The sequence below is a fragment of the Telmatherina bonti genome, assembly GCF_933228915.1.
Source record: "Telmatherina bonti genome assembly, chromosome: 3".
NCBI lineage: Eukaryota > Metazoa > Chordata > Actinopteri > Atheriniformes > Telmatherinidae > Telmatherina > Telmatherina bonti.
In genome coordinates this window covers 5,801,325-5,822,993 of record NC_136621.1, presented here as the reverse complement: position 1 = coordinate 5,822,993, position 21,669 = coordinate 5,801,325, and the positions used below count along the sequence as shown (strand labels likewise).

Here is a 21,669-nt window from a genome sequence, read left to right as displayed (position 1 = left end):
GGTAAACAGTCTCAGATAAACGGTTTCAGGTAAACAGTTTCAGGTAAACGGTGTCAGGTAAACGGTTTCAGGTAAACAGTTTCAGGTAAACAGTTTCAGGTAAATAGTCTGAGGTAAACGGTTTCAGGTAAACGGTTTCAGGTAAATAGTCTGAGGTAAACGGTTTCAGGTAAACGGTTTCAGGTTAACAGTTACAGGTAAACGGTCTCAGGTAAACAGTTACAGGTAAACAGTTTCAGGTAAACAGTTTCAGGTGAATGGTTTTAGGTAAACAGTTACAGGTAAACAATCTCAGGTAAACGGTTTCAGGTAAATAGTCTGAGGTAAAGGGTTTCAGGTAAACAGTTTCAAGTAAACAGTTTCAGGTAAACGGTTTCAGGTAAACGGTTTCAGTTAAACAGTCTCAGGTAATCAGTCTCAGGTAAACGGTTTCAGGTAAACGGTTACAGGTAAACGGTTACAGGTAAACAGTTTCAGGTAAACGGTTTCAGGTAAACGGTTTCAGGTAAACAGTCTCAGATAAACGGTTTCAGGTAAACAGTTTCAGGTAAACGGTGTCAGGTAAACGGTGTCAGGTAAACGGTTTCAGGTAAACAGTTTCAGGTAAACAGTTTCAGGTAAATAGTCTGAGGTAAACGGTTTCAGGTAAACGGTTTCAGGTAAACAGTTACAGGTAAACGGTCTCAGGTAAACAGTTACAGGTAAACAGTTTCAGGTAAACAGTTTCAGGTGAATGGTTTCACGTAAACAGTTACAGGTAAACAATCTCAGGTAAATAGTCTGAGGTAAACGGTTTCAGGTAAACGGTTTCAGGTAAATAGTCTGAGGTAAACGGTTTCAGGTAAACAGTTTCAGGTAAACAGTTTCAGGTAAACGGTTTCAGGTAAACGGTTTCAGGTAAATAGTTACAGGTAAACAGTTACAGGTAAACAGTTTCAGGTAAACGGTTTCAGGTAAACGGTTTCAGGTGAACGGTTTCAGGTAAATAGTTACAGGTAAACAGTTTAAGGTAAACGGTTTCAGGTAAATAGTCTGAGGTAAACAGTTACAGGTAAACGGTTTCAGGTAAACAGTTTCAGGTAAACGGTTTCAGGTAAACGGTTTCAGGTAAATGGTTTCAGGTAAACGGTTTCAGGTAAATAGTCTCAGGTAAACGGTTTCAGGTAAACGGTTTCAGGTAAACAGTCTCAGATAAACGGCTTCAGGTAAACAGTTTCAGGTAAACAGTGTCAGATAAACGGTTTCAGGTAAACAGTTTCAGGTAAACGGTGTCAGGTAAACGGTTTCAGGTAAACAGTTTCAAGTAAACAGTTTCAGGTAAATAGTCTGAGGTAAACGGTTTCAGGTAAACGGTTTCAGGTAAACAGTCTCAGATAAACGGTTTCAGGTAAACAGTTTCAGGTAAACGGTGTCAGGTAAACGGTTTCAGGTAAACAGTTTCAGGTAAACAGTTTCAGGTAAATAGTCTGAGGTAAACGGTTTCAGGTAAACGGTTTCAGGTAAATAGTCTGAGGTAAACGGTTTCAGGTAAACGGTTTCAGGTAAACAGTTACAGGTAAACGGTCTCAGGTAAACAGTTACAGGTAAACAGTTTCAGGTAAACAGTTTCAGGTGAATGGTTTTAGGTAAACAGTTACAGGTAAACAATCTCAGGTAAACGGTTTCAGGTAAATAGTCTGAGGTAAAGGGTTTCAGGTAAACAGTTTCAAGTAAACAGTTTTAGGTAAACAGTTTCAGGTAAACGGTTTCAGGTAAACGGTTTCAGTTAAACAGTCTCAGGTAATCAGTCTCAGGTAAACGGTTTCAGGTAAACGGTTACAGGTAAACAGTTTCAGGTAAACGGTTTCAGGTAAACGGTTTCAGGTAAACAGTCTCAGATAAACGGTTTAAGGTAAACAGTTTCAGGTAAACGGTGTCAGGTAAACAGTTTCAGGTAAACAGTTTCAGGTAAACAGTTTCAGGTAAATAGTCTGAGGTAAACGGTTTCAGGTAAATAGTCTGAGGTAAACGGTTTCAGGTAAACGGTTTCAGGTAAACAGTTACAGGTAAACGGTCTCAGGTAAACGGTTTCAGGTAAAAGGTTACAGGTAAACAGTTTCAGGTAAACGGTTTCAGGTAAACGGTTTCAGGTAAACAGTCTCAGATAAACGGTTTCAGGTAAACAGTTTCAGGTAAACGGTGTCAGGTAAACGGTTTCAGGTAAACAGTTTCAGGTAAACAGTTTCAGGTAAATAGTCTGAGGTAAACGGTTTCAGGTAAATAGTCTGAGGTAAACGGTTTCAGGTAAACGGTTTCAGGTAAACAGTTACAGGTAAACAGTTTCAGGTGAATGGTTTCACGTAAACAGTTACAGGTAAACAATCTCAGGTAAATAGTCTGAGGTAAACGGTTTCAGGTAAACGGTTTCAGGTAAATAGTCTGAGGTAAACGGTTTCAGGTAAACAGTTTCAGGTAAACAGTTTCAGGTAAACGGTTTCAGGTAAACGGTTTCAGGTAAATAGTTACAGGTAAACAGTTACAGGTAAACAGTTTCAGGTAAACGGTTTCAGGTAAACGGTTTCAGGTGAACGGTTTCAGGTAAATAGTTACAGGTAAACAGTTTAAGGTAAACGGTTTCAGGTAAATAGTCTGAGGTAAACAGTTACAGGTAAACGGTTTCAGGTAAACAGTTTCAGGTAAACGGTTTCAGGTAAACGGTTTCAGGTAAACGGTTTCAGGTAAATAGTCTCAGGTAAACGGTTTCAGGTAAACGGGTTCAGGTAAACAGTCTCAGATAAACGGCTTCAGGTAAACAGTTTCAGGTAAACAGTTACAGTTTAACGGTTTCAGGTAAACGGTTTGAGGTAAACAGTTACAGGTAAACGGTCTCAGGTAAACGGTCTCAGGTAAACAGTCTCAGGTAAACAGTCTCAGGTGAACGGTTTCAGGTGAACGGTTTCTGGTAAACGGTTTCAGGTAAACAGTTTCAGGTAAACGGTTTCAGGTAAACAGTCTCAGATAAACGGTTTCAGTTAAACAGTTTCAGGTAAACGGTTTCAGGTAAACGGTTTCAGGTGAACAGATTCAGGTAAACGTTTTCAGGTAAACGGTTTCAGGTAAACAGTTTCAGGTAAACAGTCTCAGGTAAACGGTCTCAGGTAAACAGTTACAGGTAAACGGTCTCAGGTAAACAGAGTCAGGTAAACGGTTTTAGGTAAACGGTTTCAGGTAAAAAGTCTCAGATAAACGGTTTCAGGTAAACGGTTACAGGTAAACAGGTTCAGGTAAACGGTTTCAGGTAAACAGTTACAGGTAAACAGTCTCAGGTAAACCGTCTCAGGTGAACAGTCTCAGGTAAACAGTTTCAGGTAAACGGTTTCAGGTAAACAGTTACAGGTAAACGGTCTCAGGTAAACAGTTTCAGGTAAACGGTTTCAGGTAAACAGTTTTAGGTAAACAGTTACAGGTTAACAGTCACAGGTAAACGGTTTCAGAAAAACAGTTACAGGTAAACGGTCTCAGGTAAACAGTTCAGGTAAACGGTTTCAGGTAAACGGTTTCAAGTAAACAGTTTTAGGTAAACAGTTACAGGTAAACGGTTTCAGATAAACGGTTTCAGGTAAACAGTCTCAGGTAAACAGTTTCACGTAAACAGTTTCAGGTAAACGGTCTCAGGTAAACGGTCTCAGGTAAACGGTTTCAGGTAAACAGTTACAGGTAAACAGTCTCTGGGAAATAGTCTCAGGTAAACGGTGTTAGGTAAACGATTTCAGGTAAACAGTTACAGGTAAACGGTCTCAGGTAAACAGTTCAGGTAAACGGTTTTAGGTAAACAGTCTCAGGTAAACAGTCTCAGGTGAATAGTCTCAGGTAAACAGTCTCAGGTAAAAGGTTTCAGGTAAAAGGTTTCAGGTGAACAGTTACAGGTAAACGGTCTAAGGTAAACGGTTTCAGGTAAACAGTTTCAGGTAAACAGTCTCAGGTAAACGGTTTCAGGTAAACAGTCTCTGGGAAATGGTCTCAGGTAAACGGTTTTAGGTAAACGGTTTCAGGTAAACAGTTACAGGTAAACGGTCTCAGGTAAACAGTTACAGGTAAACGGTCTCAGGTAAACAGTCTCAGGTAAACAGTCTCAGGTAAATGGTCTCAGGTAAACAGTCTCAGGTAAACAGTTTCAGGTAAACGGTTACAGGTAAACAGTTTCAGGTAAACGGTTTCAGGTAAACGGTTTCAGGTAAATAGTTACAGGTAAACAGTTACAGGTAAACAGTTTCAGGTAAACGGTTTCAGGTAAACGGTTTCAGGTAAATAGTTACAGGTAAACGGTTTCAGGTAAATAGTCTGAGGTAAACAGTTACAGGTAAACGGTTTCAGGTAAACAGTTTCAGGTAAACGGTTTCAGGTAAACGGTTTCAGGTAAACAGTTTCAGGTAAACAGTTACAGGTAAACAGTTACAGGTAAACGGTTTCAGGTAAACGGTTTAAGGTAAACGGTTTAAGGTAAATAGTCTGAGGTAAACGGTTTCAGGTAAACGATTTCAGGGAAACAGTTAAAGGTAAACAGTCTCAGGTAAACAGTTTCAGGTAAACGATTTCAGGTAAACGGTTTCATGTAAACAGTCTCAGGTAAACGGTCTCAGGTAAACGGTCTCAGGTAAACAGTTTCAGGTAAACAGTTTAAGGTAAACAGTTTAAGGTAAACGGTCTCAGGTAAACGGTCTCAGGTAAACGGTCTCAGGTAAACGGTTTCAGGTAAACAGTTACAGGTAAACGGTCTCAGGTAAACAGTCTCAGGTAAACGGTTTCAGGTAAACAATTACAGGTAAACAGTCTCTGGGAAATGGTCTCAGGTAAACGGTGTTAGGTAAACGATTTCAGGTAAACAGTTTCAGGTAAACGGTTTAAGGTTAACGGTTTCAGGTAAACAGTTTCAGGTAAACAGTTACAGGTAAACAGTTACAGATAAACGGTTTCAGGTAAACAATTACAGGTAAACTGTTTCAGGCAAACAGTTTCAGGTAAACACTTACAGGTAAACGGTCTCAGGTAAACGGTTACAGGTAAACGGTTTCAGGTAAACGGTTTCAGGTAAACAGTCTCAGGTAAACGGTTTCAGGTAAACAATTACAGGTAAACGGTTTCAGGCATATGGTTACAGGTAAACGGTTTCAGGTAAACGGTTTCAGGTAAACAGTCTCAGATAAACGGCTTCAGGTAAACAGTTTCAGGTAAACGGTTTCAGGTAAACAGTTTCTGGTGAACGGTTTCAGGTAAACAGTCTCAGGTAAATAGTTACAGGTAAACGGTTTTGGGTAAACAGTTTTAGGTAAACAGTTACAGGTAAACAGTTTCAAGTAAACGGTTTCAGGTAAATGGTTTCAGGTAAACCGTTTCAGGTAAATAGTTTCAGGTAAACGGTCTCAGGTAAACGGTGTCAGGTAAAGGGTTTCAGGTTAACGGTTTCAGGTAAACAGTTACAGGTAAACAGTCTCAGGTAAACGGTTTCAGGTAAACAGTTTCAGGTAAACGGTCTCAGGTAAACGGTCTCAAGTAAATGGTTTCAGGTAAACGGTTTAAGGTAAATAGTCTGAGGTAAACGGTTTCAGGTAAACGGTTTCAGGTAAACGGTTTCAGGTAAACAGTTAAAGGTAAACAGTCTCAGGTAAACAGTTTCAGTTAAACGATTTCAGGTAAACGGTCTCAGGTAAACGGTTTCAGGCAAACAGTCTCAGGTAAACGGTCTCAGGTAAACGGTCTCAGGTAAACAGTTTCAGGTAAACAGTTTAAGGTAAACGGTCTCAGGTAAACGGTCTCAGGTAAACGGTTTATGGTAAACAGTTACAGGTAAACGGTCTCAGGTAAACAGTCTCTGGTAAACAGTCTCTGGTAAACGGTTTCAGGTAAACAATTACAGGTAAACAGTCTCTGGGAAATGGTCTCAGGTAAACGGTGTTAGGTAAACGATTTCAGGTAAACAGTTACAGGTAAACGGTTTAAGGTTAACAATTACAGGTAAACAGTCTCTGGGAAATGGTCTCAGGTAAACGGTGTTAGGTAAACATTTTCAGGTAAACAGTTACAGGTAAACAGTTTCAGGTAAACGGTTTCAGGTAAACAGTTACAGGTAAACGGTCTCAGGTAAACGGTTTCAGGTAAACGGTTTCAAGTAAACAGTTTTAGGTAAATAGTTACAGGTAAACAGTCTCAGGTAAACGGTTTCAGGTAAACAGTCTCAGGTAAATGGTTTCATGTAAACAGTTACAGGCAAACGGTCTCAGGTAAACAGTCTCAGGTAAACGGTTTCAGGTAAACAGTCTCTGGGAAATGGTCTCAGGTAAACGGTTTTAGGTAAACGGTGTCAGGTAAACAGTTACAGGTAAACGGTCTCAGGTAAACAGTCTCTGGGAAATGGTCTCAGGTAAACGGTTTTAGGTAAACGGTGTCAGGTAAACAGTTACAGGTAAACGGTCTCAGGTAAACAGTTACAGGTAAACGGTCTCAGGTAAACGGTCTCAGGTAAACGGTCTCAGGTAAACGGTTTCAGGTAAACAATTACAGGTAAACAGTCTCTGGGAAATGGTCTCAGGTAAACGGTGTTAGGTAAACGATTTCAGGTAAACAGTTACAGGTAAACGGTTTCAGGTAAACAGTTTCAGGTAAACGGTCTCAGGTAAACAGTCTCAGGTAAACGGTCTCAGGTAAACGGTCTCAGGTAAAGAGTTACTGGTAAACGGTCTCAGGTAAACGGTCTCAGGTAAACGGTTTTAGGTAAACGGTTTCAGGTAAACAGTTACAGGTAAAAGGTCTCAGGTAAACGGTCTCAGGTAAACAGTTACAGGTAAACGGTCTCAGGTAAACGGTCTCAGGTAAACAGTCTCAGGTAAACGGTCTCAGGTAAACGGTCTCAGGTAAACAGTCTCAGGTAAACAGTTTCAGGTAAACGGTTTCAGGTAAACGGTTTCAGGTAAACGGTTTCAGGTAAACGGTTTCAGGTAAACAGTTACAGGTAAACGGTTACAGGTAAACGGTTTCAGGTAAACGGTTTCAGGTAAACGGTGTCAGGTAAACAGTCTCAGATAAACGGTCTCAGTTAAACGGTTTCAGGTAAACGGTTTCAGGTAAACGGTGTCAGGTAAACAGTCTCAGATAAACGGTCTCAGTTAAACGGTTTCAGGTAAACGGTTACAGGTAAACGGTTTCAGGTTAACGGTTTCAGGTAAACGGTTTCAGGTAAACAATTACAGGTAAACAGTCTCTGGGAAATGGTCTCAGGTAAATGGTTTCAGGTAAACAGTTTTAGGTAAACAGTTACAGGTAAACGGTTTCAGATAAACGGTTTCAGGTAAACAGTCTCAGGTAAACAGTTTCACGTAAACAGTTTCAGGTAAACGGTCTCAGGTAAACGGTTTAAGGTAAACAGTTACAGGTAAACGGTCTCAGGTAAACAGTTACAGGTAAACGGTTTCAGGTAAACAGTCTCAGGTAAATGGTCTCAGGTAAACAGTCTCAGGTAAACAGTTTCAGGTAAACGGTTTTAGGTAGACGGTTTCAGGTAAACAGCTACAGGTAAACAGTTAAAGGTAAACGGTCTCAGGTAAACAGTCTCAGGAAAACAGTCTCAGGTAAAGAGTTTCAGGTAAACGGTTACAGGTAAACAGTTTCAGGTGAACGGTTTCAGGTAAACAGTTTCAGTTAAACGGTTTCAGGTAAACGGTTTCAGGTAAACAGTTACAGGTAAACGGTCTCAGGTAAACGGTCTCAGGTAAACGGTCTCAGGTAAACAGTTACAGGTAAACAGTCTCAGGTAAACAGTTTCAGGTAAACGGTTTCAGGTAAACAGTTACAGGTAAACGGTCTCAGGTAAACGGTTTCAGGTAAACGGTTTCAAGTAAACAGTTTTAGGTAAATAGTTACAGGTAAACAGTCTCAGGTAAACGGTTTCAGGTAAACAGTCTCAGGTAAATGGTTTCAGGTGAACAGAATCATGTAAACCGTTTCAGGTAAACGGTTTATGGTAAACGGTTTCAGGTAAACAGTTACAGGTAAACGGTCTCAGGTAAACAGTCTCAGGTAAACGGTTTCAGGTAAACGGTTTCAGGTAAACGGTTACAGGTAAACGGTTACAGGTAAACAGTTTCAGGTAAACGGTTTCAGGTAAACGGTTTCAGGTAAACAGTCTCAGATAAACGGTTTCAGGTAAACAGTTTCAGGTAAACGGTGTCAGGTAAACGGTGTCAGGTAAACGGTTTCAGGTAAACAGTTTCAGGTAAACAGTTTCAGGTAAATAGTCTGAGGTAAACGGTTTCAGGTAAACGGTTTCAGGTAAACAGTTACAGGTAAACGGTCTCAGGTAAACAGTTACAGGTAAACAGTTTCAGGTAAACAGTTTCAGGTGAATGGTTTCACGTAAACAGTTACAGGTAAACAATCTCAGGTAAATAGTCTGAGGTAAACGGTTTCAGGTAAACGGTTTCAGGTAAATAGTCTGAGGTAAACGGTTTCAGGTAAACAGTTTCAGGTAAACAGTTTCAGGTAAACGGTTTCAGGTAAACGGTTTCAGGTAAATAGTTACAGGTAAACAGTTACAGGTAAACAGTTTCAGGTAAACGGTTTCAGGTAAACGGTTTCAGGTGAACGGTTTCAGGTAAATAGTTACAGGTAAACAGTTTAAGGTAAACGGTTTCAGGTAAATAGTCTGAGGTAAACAGTTACAGGTAAACGGTTTCAGGTAAACAGTTTCAGGTAAACGGTTTCAGGTAAACGGTTTCAGGTAAATGGTTTCAGGTAAACGGTTTCAGGTAAATAGTCTCAGGTAAACGGTTTCAGGTAAACGGTTTCAGGTAAACAGTCTCAGATAAACGGCTTCAGGTAAACAGTTTCAGGTAAACAGTGTCAGATAAACGGTTTCAGGTAAACAGTTTCAGGTAAACGGTGTCAGGTAAACGGTTTCAGGTAAACAGTTTCAAGTAAACAGTTTCAGGTAAATAGTCTGAGGTAAACGGTTTCAGGTAAACGGTTTCAGGTAAACAGTCTCAGATAAACGGTTTCAGGTAAACAGTTTCAGGTAAACGGTGTCAGGTAAACGGTTTCAGGTAAACAGTTTCAGGTAAACAGTTTCAGGTAAATAGTCTGAGGTAAACGGTTTCAGGTAAACGGTTTCAGGTAAATAGTCTGAGGTAAACGGTTTCAGGTAAACGGTTTCAGGTAAACAGTTACAGGTAAACGGTCTCAGGTAAACAGTTACAGGTAAACAGTTTCAGGTAAACAGTTTCAGGTGAATGGTTTTAGGTAAACAGTTACAGGTAAACAATCTCAGGTAAACGGTTTCAGGTAAATAGTCTGAGGTAAAGGGTTTCAGGTAAACAGTTTCAAGTAAACAGTTTTAGGTAAACAGTTTCAGGTAAACGGTTTCAGGTAAACGGTTTCAGTTAAACAGTCTCAGGTAATCAGTCTCAGGTAAACGGTTTCAGGTAAACGGTTACAGGTAAACAGTTTCAGGTAAACGGTTTCAGGTAAACGGTTTCAGGTAAACAGTCTCAGATAAACGGTTTAAGGTAAACAGTTTCAGGTAAACGGTGTCAGGTAAACAGTTTCAGGTAAACAGTTTCAGGTAAACAGTTTCAGGTAAATAGTCTGAGGTAAACGGTTTCAGGTAAATAGTCTGAGGTAAACGGTTTCAGGTAAACGGTTTCAGGTAAACAGTTACAGGTAAACGGTCTCAGGTAAACGGTTTCAGGTAAAAGGTTACAGGTAAACAGTTTCAGGTAAACGGTTTCAGGTAAACGGTTTCAGGTAAACAGTCTCAGATAAACGGTTTCAGGTAAACAGTTTCAGGTAAACGGTGTCAGGTAAACGGTTTCAGGTAAACAGTTTCAGGTAAACAGTTTCAGGTAAATAGTCTGAGGTAAACGGTTTCAGGTAAATAGTCTGAGGTAAACGGTTTCAGGTAAACGGTTTCAGGTAAACAGTTACAGGTAAACAGTTTCAGGTGAATGGTTTCACGTAAACAGTTACAGGTAAACAATCTCAGGTAAATAGTCTGAGGTAAACGGTTTCAGGTAAACGGTTTCAGGTAAATAGTCTGAGGTAAACGGTTTCAGGTAAACAGTTTCAGGTAAACAGTTTCAGGTAAACGGTTTCAGGTAAACGGTTTCAGGTAAATAGTTACAGGTAAACAGTTACAGGTAAACAGTTTCAGGTAAACGGTTTCAGGTAAACGGTTTCAGGTGAACGGTTTCAGGTAAATAGTTACAGGTAAACAGTTTAAGGTAAACGGTTTCAGGTAAATAGTCTGAGGTAAACAGTTACAGGTAAACGGTTTCAGGTAAACAGTTTCAGGTAAACGGTTTCAGGTAAACGGTTTCAGGTAAACGGTTTCAGGTAAATAGTCTCAGGTAAACGGTTTCAGGTAAACGGGTTCAGGTAAACAGTCTCAGATAAACGGCTTCAGGTAAACAGTTTCAGGTAAACAGTTACAGTTTAACGGTTTCAGGTAAACGGTTTGAGGTAAACAGTTACAGGTAAACGGTCTCAGGTAAACGGTCTCAGGTAAACAGTCTCAGGTAAACAGTCTCAGGTGAACGGTTTCAGGTGAACGGTTTCTGGTAAACGGTTTCAGGTAAACAGTTTCAGGTAAACGGTTTCAGGTAAACAGTCTCAGATAAACGGTTTCAGTTAAACAGTTTCAGGTAAACGGTTTCAGGTAAACGGTTTCAGGTGAACAGATTCAGGTAAACGTTTTCAGGTAAACGGTTTCAGGTAAACAGTTTCAGGTAAACAGTCTCAGGTAAACGGTCTCAGGTAAACAGTTACAGGTAAACGGTCTCAGGTAAACAGAGTCAGGTAAACGGTTTTAGGTAAACGGTTTCAGGTAAAAAGTCTCAGATAAACGGTTTCAGGTAAACGGTTACAGGTAAACAGGTTCAGGTAAACGGTTTCAGGTAAACAGTTACAGGTAAACAGTCTCAGGTAAACCGTCTCAGGTGAACAGTCTCAGGTAAACAGTTTCAGGTAAACGGTTTCAGGTAAACAGTTACAGGTAAACGGTCTCAGGTAAACAGTTTCAGGTAAACGGTTTCAGGTAAACAGTTTTAGGTAAACAGTTACAGGTTAACAGTCACAGGTAAACGGTTTCAGAAAAACAGTTACAGGTAAACGGTCTCAGGTAAACAGTTCAGGTAAACGGTTTCAGGTAAACGGTTTCAAGTAAACAGTTTTAGGTAAACAGTTACAGGTAAACGGTTTCAGATAAACGGTTTCAGGTAAACAGTCTCAGGTAAACAGTTTCACGTAAACAGTTTCAGGTAAACGGTCTCAGGTAAACGGTCTCAGGTAAACGGTTTCAGGTAAACAGTTACAGGTAAACAGTCTCTGGGAAATAGTCTCAGGTAAACGGTGTTAGGTAAACGATTTCAGGTAAACAGTTACAGGTAAACGGTCTCAGGTAAACAGTTCAGGTAAACGGTTTTAGGTAAACAGTCTCAGGTAAACAGTCTCAGGTGAATAGTCTCAGGTAAACAGTCTCAGGTAAAAGGTTTCAGGTAAAAGGTTTCAGGTGAACAGTTACAGGTAAACGGTCTAAGGTAAACGGTTTCAGGTAAACAGTTTCAGGTAAACAGTCTCAGGTAAACGGTTTCAGGTAAACAGTCTCTGGGAAATGGTCTCAGGTAAACGGTTTTAGGTAAACGGTTTCAGGTAAACAGTTACAGGTAAACGGTCTCAGGTAAACAGTTACAGGTAAACGGTCTCAGGTAAACAGTCTCAGGTAAACAGTCTCAGGTAAATGGTCTCAGGTAAACAGTCTCAGGTAAACAGTTTCAGGTAAACGGTTACAGGTAAACAGTTTCAGGTAAACGGTTTCAGGTAAACGGTTTCAGGTAAATAGTTACAGGTAAACAGTTACAGGTAAACAGTTTCAGGTAAACGGTTTCAGGTAAACGGTTTCAGGTAAATAGTTACAGGTAAACGGTTTCAGGTAAATAGTCTGAGGTAAACAGTTACAGGTAAACGGTTTCAGGTAAACAGTTTCAGGTAAACGGTTTCAGGTAAACGGTTTCAGGTAAACAGTTTCAGGTAAACAGTTACAGGTAAACAGTTACAGGTAAACGGTTTCAGGTAAACGGTTTAAGGTAAACGGTTTAAGGTAAATAGTCTGAGGTAAACGGTTTCAGGTAAACGATTTCAGGGAAACAGTTAAAGGTAAACAGTCTCAGGTAAACAGTTTCAGGTAAACGATTTCAGGTAAACGGTTTCATGTAAACAGTCTCAGGTAAACGGTCTCAGGTAAACGGTCTCAGGTAAACAGTTTCAGGTAAACAGTTTAAGGTAAACAGTTTAAGGTAAACGGTCTCAGGTAAACGGTCTCAGGTAAACGGTCTCAGGTAAACGGTTTCAGGTAAACAGTTACAGGTAAACGGTCTCAGGTAAACAGTCTCAGGTAAACGGTTTCAGGTAAACAATTACAGGTAAACAGTCTCTGGGAAATGGTCTCAGGTAAACGGTGTTAGGTAAACGATTTCAGGTAAACAGTTTCAGGTAAACGGTTTAAGGTTAACGGTTTCAGGTAAACAGTTTCAGGTAAACAGTTACAGGTAAACAGTTACAGATAAACGGTTTCAGGTAAACAATTACAGGTAAACTGTTTCAGGCAAACAGTTTCAGGTAAACACTTACAGGTAAACGGTCTCAGGTAAACGGTTACAGGTAAACGGTTTCAGGTAAACGGTTTCAGGTAAACAGTCTCAGGTAAACGGTTTCAGGTAAACAATTACAGGTAAACGGTTTCAGGCATATGGTTACAGGTAAACGGTTTCAGGTAAACGGTTTCAGGTAAACAGTCTCAGATAAACGGCTTCAGGTAAACAGTTTCAGGTAAACGGTTTCAGGTAAACAGTTTCTGGTGAACGGTTTCAGGTAAACAGTCTCAGGTAAATAGTTACAGGTAAACGGTTTTGGGTAAACAGTTTTAGGTAAACAGTTACAGGTAAACAGTTTCAAGTAAACGGTTTCAGGTAAATGGTTTCAGGTAAACCGTTTCAGGTAAATAGTTTCAGGTAAACGGTCTCAGGTAAACGGTGTCAGGTAAAGGGTTTCAGGTTAACGGTTTCAGGTAAACAGTTACAGGTAAACAGTCTCAGGTAAACGGTTTCAGGTAAACAGTTTCAGGTAAACGGTCTCAGGTAAACGGTCTCAAGTAAATGGTTTCAGGTAAACGGTTTAAGGTAAATAGTCTGAGGTAAACGGTTTCAGGTAAACGGTTTCAGGTAAACGGTTTCAGGTAAACAGTTAAAGGTAAACAGTCTCAGGTAAACAGTTTCAGTTAAACGATTTCAGGTAAACGGTCTCAGGTAAACGGTTTCAGGCAAACAGTCTCAGGTAAACGGTCTCAGGTAAACGGTCTCAGGTAAACAGTTTCAGGTAAACAGTTTAAGGTAAACGGTCTCAGGTAAACGGTCTCAGGTAAACGGTTTATGGTAAACAGTTACAGGTAAACGGTCTCAGGTAAACAGTCTCTGGTAAACAGTCTCTGGTAAACGGTTTCAGGTAAACAATTACAGGTAAACAGTCTCTGGGAAATGGTCTCAGGTAAACGGTGTTAGGTAAACGATTTCAGGTAAACAGTTACAGGTAAACGGTTTAAGGTTAACAATTACAGGTAAACAGTCTCTGGGAAATGGTCTCAGGTAAACGGTGTTAGGTAAACATTTTCAGGTAAACAGTTACAGGTAAACAGTTTCAGGTAAACGGTTTCAGGTAAACAGTTACAGGTAAACGGTCTCAGGTAAACGGTTTCAGGTAAACGGTTTCAAGTAAACAGTTTTAGGTAAATAGTTACAGGTAAACAGTCTCAGGTAAACGGTTTCAGGTAAACAGTCTCAGGTAAATGGTTTCATGTAAACAGTTACAGGCAAACGGTCTCAGGTAAACAGTCTCAGGTAAACGGTTTCAGGTAAACAGTCTCTGGGAAATGGTCTCAGGTAAACGGTTTTAGGTAAACGGTGTCAGGTAAACAGTTACAGGTAAACGGTCTCAGGTAAACAGTCTCTGGGAAATGGTCTCAGGTAAACGGTTTTAGGTAAACGGTGTCAGGTAAACAGTTACAGGTAAACGGTCTCAGGTAAACAGTTACAGGTAAACGGTCTCAGGTAAACGGTCTCAGGTAAACGGTCTCAGGTAAACGGTTTCAGGTAAACAATTACAGGTAAACAGTCTCTGGGAAATGGTCTCAGGTAAACGGTGTTAGGTAAACGATTTCAGGTAAACAGTTACAGGTAAACGGTTTCAGGTAAACAGTTTCAGGTAAACGGTCTCAGGTAAACAGTCTCAGGTAAACGGTCTCAGGTAAACGGTCTCAGGTAAAGAGTTACTGGTAAACGGTCTCAGGTAAACGGTCTCAGGTAAACGGTTTTAGGTAAACGGTTTCAGGTAAACAGTTACAGGTAAAAGGTCTCAGGTAAACGGTCTCAGGTAAACAGTTACAGGTAAACGGTCTCAGGTAAACGGTCTCAGGTAAACAGTCTCAGGTAAACGGTCTCAGGTAAACGGTCTCAGGTAAACAGTCTCAGGTAAACAGTTTCAGGTAAACGGTTTCAGGTAAACGGTTTCAGGTAAACGGTTTCAGGTAAACGGTTTCAGGTAAACAGTTACAGGTAAACGGTTACAGGTAAACGGTTTCAGGTAAACGGTTTCAGGTAAACGGTGTCAGGTAAACAGTCTCAGATAAACGGTCTCAGTTAAACGGTTTCAGGTAAACGGTTTCAGGTAAACGGTGTCAGGTAAACAGTCTCAGATAAACGGTCTCAGTTAAACGGTTTCAGGTAAACGGTTACAGGTAAACGGTTTCAGGTTAACGGTTTCAGGTAAACGGTTTCAGGTAAACAATTACAGGTAAACAGTCTCTGGGAAATGGTCTCAGGTAAATGGTTTCAGGTAAACAGTTTTAGGTAAACAGTTACAGGTAAACGGTTTCAGATAAACGGTTTCAGGTAAACAGTCTCAGGTAAACAGTTTCACGTAAACAGTTTCAGGTAAACGGTCTCAGGTAAACGGTTTAAGGTAAACAGTTACAGGTAAACGGTCTCAGGTAAACAGTTACAGGTAAACGGTTTCAGGTAAACAGTCTCAGGTAAATGGTCTCAGGTAAACAGTCTCAGGTAAACAGTTTCAGGTAAACGGTTTTAGGTAGACGGTTTCAGGTAAACAGCTACAGGTAAACAGTTAAAGGTAAACGGTCTCAGGTAAACAGTCTCAGGAAAACAGTCTCAGGTAAAGAGTTTCAGGTAAACGGTTACAGGTAAACAGTTTCAGGTGAACGGTTTCAGGTAAACAGTTTCAGTTAAACGGTTTCAGGTAAACGGTTTCAGGTAAACAGTTACAGGTAAACGGTCTCAGGTAAACGGTCTCAGGTAAACGGTCTCAGGTAAACAGTTACAGGTAAACAGTCTCAGGTAAACAGTTTCAGGTAAACGGTTTCAGGTAAACAGTTACAGGTAAACGGTCTCAGGTAAACGGTTTCAGGTAAACGGTTTCAAGTAAACAGTTTTAGGTAAATAGTTACAGGTAAACAGTCTCAGGTAAACGGTTTCAGGTAAACAGTCTCAGGTAAATGGTTTCAGGTGAACAGAATCATGTAAACCGTTTCAGGTAAACGGTTTATGGTAAACGGTTTCAGGTAAACAGTTACAGGTAAACGGTCTCAGGTAAACAGTCTCAGGTAAACGGTTTCAGGTAAACGGTTTCAGGTAAACAGTTACAGGTAAACGGTCTCAGGTAAACAGTTACAGGTAAACGGTCTAAGGTAAACGGTCTCAGGTAAACAGTTACAGGTAAACGGTTTCAGGTAAACGGTTTCAGGTAAACAGTTACAGGTAAACGGTCTCAGGTAAACAGTCTCAGGTAAACGGTTTCAGGTAAACAGTCTCTGGGAAATGGTCTCAGGTAAACGGTTTTTGGTAAACGGTTTCAGGTAAACAGTTACAGGTAAACGGTCTCAGGTAAACAGTCTCAGGTAAACGGTCTCAGGTAAACGGTCTCAGGTAAACAGTCTCAGGTAAATGGTCTCAGGTAAACAGTCTCAGGTAAACAGTTTCAGGTAAACGGTTTCAGGTAAACAGTTACAGGTAAACAGTTACAGGTAAACGGTTTCAGGTAAACGGTTTCAGGTAAACGGTTTAAGGTAAATAGTCTGAGGTAAACGGTTTCAGGTAAACGGTTTCAGGTAAACAGTTAAAGGTAAACAGTCTCAGGTAAAAAGTTTCAGGTAAACGATTTCAGGTAAACGGTCTCAGGTAAACGGTTTCAGATAAACATTCTCAGGTAAACAGTCTCAGGTAAACGGTCTCAGGTAAACAGTTTCAGGTAAACGGTCTCAGGTAAACGGTCTCAGGTAAACGGTTACAGGTAAACAGTCTCAGGTAAACAGTTTCAGGTAAACGGTTTCAGGTAAACAGTTACAGGTAAACGGTCTCAGGTAAACAGTTTCAGGTAAACGGTTTTAGGTAAATAGTTATAGGTAAACAGTCTCAGGTAAACGGTTTCAGGAAAACAGTCTCAGGTAAACAGTCTCAGGTAAACAGTTTCAGGTAAACGGTTTCAGGTAAACAGTTTCAGGTAAACGGTTTCAGGTAAACAGTTTCAGTTAAACGGTTTCAGGTAAACGGCTTCAGGTAAACAGTTACAGGTAAACGGTCTCAGGTAAACGGTTACAGGTAAACAGTCTCAGGTAAGCAGTTTCAGGTAAACGGTTTCAGGTAAACAGTTACAGGTAAACGGTCTCAGGTAAACGGTTTCAGGTAAACGGTTTCAAGTAAACAGTTTTAGGTAAATAGTTACAGGTAAACAGTCTCAGGTAAACGGTTTCAGGTAAACAGTCTCAGGTAAATGGTTTCAGGTGAACAGAATCATGTAAACCGTTTCAGGTAAACAGTTACAGGTAAACGGTCTCAGGTAAACAGTTACAGGTAAACGGTCTCAGGTAAACAGTCTCAGGTAAACGGTTTTAGGTAAATGGTTTCAGGTAAACAGTTACAGGTAAACGGTCTCAGGTAAACGGTCTCAGGTAAACAGTTACAGGTAAACAGTTACAGGTAAACGGTCTCAGGTAAACGGTCTCAGGTAAACGGTCTCAGGTAAACAGTCTCAGGTAAATGGTCTCAGGTAAATAGTCTCAGGTAAACAGTTTCAGGTAAACGGTTTCAGGTAAACGGTTTCAGGCAAACAGTTTCAATAAAACAGTTACAGGTAAACGGTCTCAGGTAAACGGTTACAGGTAAACGGTTTCAGGTAAACGGTTTCAGGTAAACAGTCTCAGGTAAACGGTTTCAGGTAAACGATTTCAGGTAAACGGTTTCAGGTAAATAGTCTCAGATAAACGGTCTCAGTTAAACGGTTTCAGGTAAACGGTTACAGGTAAACGGTTTCAGGTTAACGGTTTCAGGTAAACAGTCTCAGATAAACGGCTTCAGGTAAACAGTTTCAGGTAAACGGTTTCAGGTAAAAAGTTTCTGGTGAACGGATTCAGGTAAACAGTCTCAGGTAAATAGTTACAGGTAAACAGTTTCAGGTAAACGGTTTCAGGTAAATAGTCTGAGGAAAACAGTTTCAGGTAAACGGTTTCAGGTAAACAGTTTTAGGTAAACAGTTACAGGTAAACAGTTACAGGTAAACGTTTTAAGGTTAACGGTTTCAGGTAAACATTTTCAGGTAAACAGTTACAGGTAAACAGTTACAGATAAACAGTTTCAGGTAAACGGTCTCAGGTAAACAGTCTCAGGTAAACAGTCTCAGGTAAACGGTTTCAGGTAAACAGTTACAGGTAAACGGTCTCAGGTAAACGGTCTCAGGTAAACAGTTTCAGGTAAACGGTCTCAGGTAAACGGTCTCAGGTAAACGGTTACAGGTAAACAGTCTCAGGTAAACAGTTTCAGGTAAACGGTTTCAGGTAAACAGTTACAGGTAAACGGTCTCAGGTAAACAGTTTCAGGTAAACGGTTTTAGGTAAATAGTTATAGGTAAACAGTCTCAGGTAAACGGTTTCAGGAAAACAGTCTCAGGTAAACAGTCTCAGGTAAACAGTTTCAGGTAAACGGTTTCAGGTAAACAGTTTCAGGTAAACGGTTTCAGGTAAACAGTTTCAGTTAAACGGTTTCAGGTAAACGGCTTCAGGTAAACAGTTACAGGTAAACGGTCTCAGGTAAACGGTTACAGGTAAACAGTCTCAGGTAAGCAGTTTCAGGTAAACGGTTTCAGGTAAACAGTTACAGGTAAACGGTCTCAGGTAAACGGTTTCAGGTAAACGGTTTCAAGTAAACAGTTTTAGGTAAATAGTTACAGGTAAACAGTCTCAGGTAAACGGTTTCAGGTAAACAGTCTCAGGTAAATGGTTTCAGGTGAACAGAATCATGTAAACCGTTTCAGGTAAACAGTTACAGGTAAACGGTCTCAGGTAAACAGTTACAGGTAAACGGTCTCAGGTAAACAGTCTCAGGTAAACGGTTTTAGGTAAATGGTTTCAGGTAAACAGTTACAGGTAAACGGTCTCAGGTAAACGGTCTCAGGTAAACAGTTACAGGTAAACAGTTACAGGTAAACGGTCTCAGGTAAACGGTCTCAGGTAAACGGTCTCAGGTAAACAGTCTCAGGTAAATGGTCTCAGGTAAATAGTCTCAGGTAAACAGTTTCAGGTAAACGGTTTCAGGTAAACGGTTTCAGGCAAACAGTTTCAATAAAACAGTTACAGGTAAACGGTCTCAGGTAAACGGTTACAGGTAAACGGTTTCAGGTAAACGGTTTCAGGTAAACAGTCTCAGGTAAACGGTTTCAGGTAAACGATTTCAGGTAAACGGTTTCAGGTAAATAGTCTCAGATAAACGGTCTCAGTTAAACGGTTTCAGGTAAACGGTTACAGGTAAACGGTTTCAGGTTAACGGTTTCAGGTAAACAGTCTCAGATAAACGGCTTCAGGTAAACAGTTTCAGGTAAACGGTTTCAGGTAAAAAGTTTCTGGTGAACGGATTCAGGTAAACAGTCTCAGGTAAATAGTTACAGGTAAACAGTTTCAGGTAAACGGTTTCAGGTAAATAGTCTGAGGAAAACAGTTTCAGGTAAACGGTTTCAGGTAAACAGTTTCAGGTAAACAGTTTTAGGTAAACAGTTACAGGTAAACGTTTTAAGGTTAACGGTTTCAGGTAAACATTTTCAGGTAAACAGTTACAGGTAAACAGTTACAGATAAACAGTTTCAGGTAAACGGTCTCAGGTAAACAGTCTCAGGTAAACAGTCTCAGGTAAACAGTCTCAGGTAAACGGTTTCAGGTAAACAGTTACAGGTAAACGGTCTCTGGGAAATGGTCTCAGGTAAACGGTGTTAGGTAAACGGTCTCTGGGAAATGGTCTCAGGTAAACGGTGTTAGGTAAACGATTTCAGGTAAACAGTTACAGGTAAACGGTCTCAGGTAAACAGTTACAGGTAAACGGTTTCAGGTAAACAGTCTCAGGTAAACAGTCTCAGGTAAATGGTCTCAGGTAAACAGTCTCAGGTAAACAGTTTCAGGTAAACGGTTTTAGGTAAACGGTTTCAGGTAAACAGTTACACGTAAACAGTTACAGGTAAACGGTCTCAGGTAAACAGTCTCAGGTAAACAGTCTCAGGTAAACAGTTTCAGGTAAAAGGTTTCAGGTAAACAGTCTCAGATAAACGGTTTCAGGTAAACAGTTTCAGGTAAACGGTTTCAGGTAAACAGTCTCAGGTAAACGGTCTCAGGTAAACAGTTTCAGGTAAACGGTTACAGGTAAACAGTTTCAGGTAAACGGTTTCAGGTCAACAGTTTCAGGTAAACGGTCTCAGGTAAACAGTTACAGGTAAACAGTCTCAGGTAAACAGTCTCAGGTGAACAGTCTCAGGTAAACAGTTTCAGGTAAACAGTTTCAGGTAAACAGTTACAGGTAAACGGTCTCAGGTAAACGGTTTCAGGTAAACGGTTTCAAGTTAACAGTTTTAGGTAAATAGTTACAGGTAAACAGTTTCAGGTAAACGGTCTCAGGTAAACAGTTTCAGGTAAACGGTTACAGGTAAACAGTTTCAGGTAAACGGTTTCAGGTCAACAGTTTCAGGTAAACGGTTTCAGGTAAACAGTCTCAGGTAAATGGTTTCAGGTGAACAGATTCACGTAAACCGTTTCAGGTAAACGGTTTCAGGTAAACAGTTTCAGGTAAACGGTTTCAGGTAAACGGTCTCAGGTAAACAGTCTCAGGTAAACGGTTTCAGGTAAACAGTCTGGGAAATGGTCTCGTAAACGGTTTTAGGTAAACGGTTTGAGGTAAACAGTTACAGGTAAACGGTCTCAGGTAAACAGTTACAGGTAAACGGTCTCAGGTAAACAGTCTCAGGTAAACGGTCTCAGGTAAATGGTCTCAGGTAAACAGTCTCAGGTAAACAGTTTCAGGTAAACGGTTACAGGTAAACAGTTTCAGGTAAACAGTTTTAGGTAAACGGTTTAAGGTAAACGGTTTCAGGTAAACAGTTACAGGTAAACGGTTTCAGGTAAACAGTTTAAGGTAAATAGTCTGAGGTAAACGGTTTCAGGTAAACGGTTTCAGGTAAACGGTCTCAGGTAAACGGTTTCAGGTAAACATTCTCAGGTAAACAGTCTCAGGTAAACGGTCTCAGGTAAACAGTTTCAGGTAAACGGTTTCAGGTAAAAAGTTACAGGTGAACAGTCTCAGGTAAACAGTTTCAGGTAAACGATTTCAGGTAAACGGTCTCAGGTAAACAGTCTCAGGTAAACAGTCTCAGGTAAACAGTCTCAGATAAACGGTTTCAGGTAAACAGTTACAGGTAAACAGTCTCAGGTAAACAGTCTCAGGTAAACGGTCTCAGGTAAACAGTTACAGGTAAACAGTTACAGGTAAACAGTCTCAGGTAAACAGTTTCAGGTAAGCAGTTTCAGGTAAGCAGTTTCAGGTAAACGGTTTCAGGTAAACAGTCTCAGGTAAACAGTCTCAGGTGAACAGTCTCAGGTGAACAGTCTCAGGTGAACAGTTTCAAGTAAACAGTTTTAGGTAAATAGTTTCAGGTAAACAGTCTCAGGTAAATGGTTTCAGGTGAACAGATTCACGTAAACCGTTTCAGGCAAACGGTTACAGGTAAACAGTTTCAGGTAAACGGTTTCAGGTAAACAGTTACAGGTAAACAGTCTCAGGTAAACGGTTTCAGGTAAACAGTCTCTGGGAAATGGTCTCGTGAACGGTTTTAGGTAAACGGTTTCAGGTAAACAGTTACAGGTAAACGGTCTCAGGTAAACAGTTAGAGGTAAACGGTCTCAGGTAAACAGTCTCAGGTAAACAGTCTCAGGTAAACAGTCTCAGGTTAACAGTTTCAGGTAAACGGTTTCAGTTAAACGGTTTAAGGTAAATAGTCTGAGGTAAACGGTTTCAGGTAAACGGTTTCAGGTAAACAGTTACAGGTAAACAGTCTCAGGTAAACAGTTTCAGGTAAACGATTTCAGGTAAACAGTCTCAGGTAAACGGTTTCAGGTAAACGATTTCAGGTAAACATTCTCAGGTAAACAGTCTCAGGTAAACGGTCTCAGGTAAACGGTCTCAGGTAAACAGTTTCAGGTAAAAAGTTACAGGTAAACAGTCTCAGGTAAACAGTTTCAGGTAAACGATTTCAGGTAAACGGTCTCAGGTAAAC

The 21,669-nt window shown here is 40.4% G+C and overlaps 1 protein-coding gene across 1 annotated transcript in view; it reads right to left on the bottom strand.

The window, feature by feature from the left end:
* The window catches only part of slit1b (slit homolog 1b), a gene marked incomplete at both ends in the record, with an annotated part of 152,810 nt that overhangs the window by 12,897 nt on the left and 118,244 nt on the right, over positions 1 to 21,669 (bottom strand). The window lies entirely within an intron of this gene.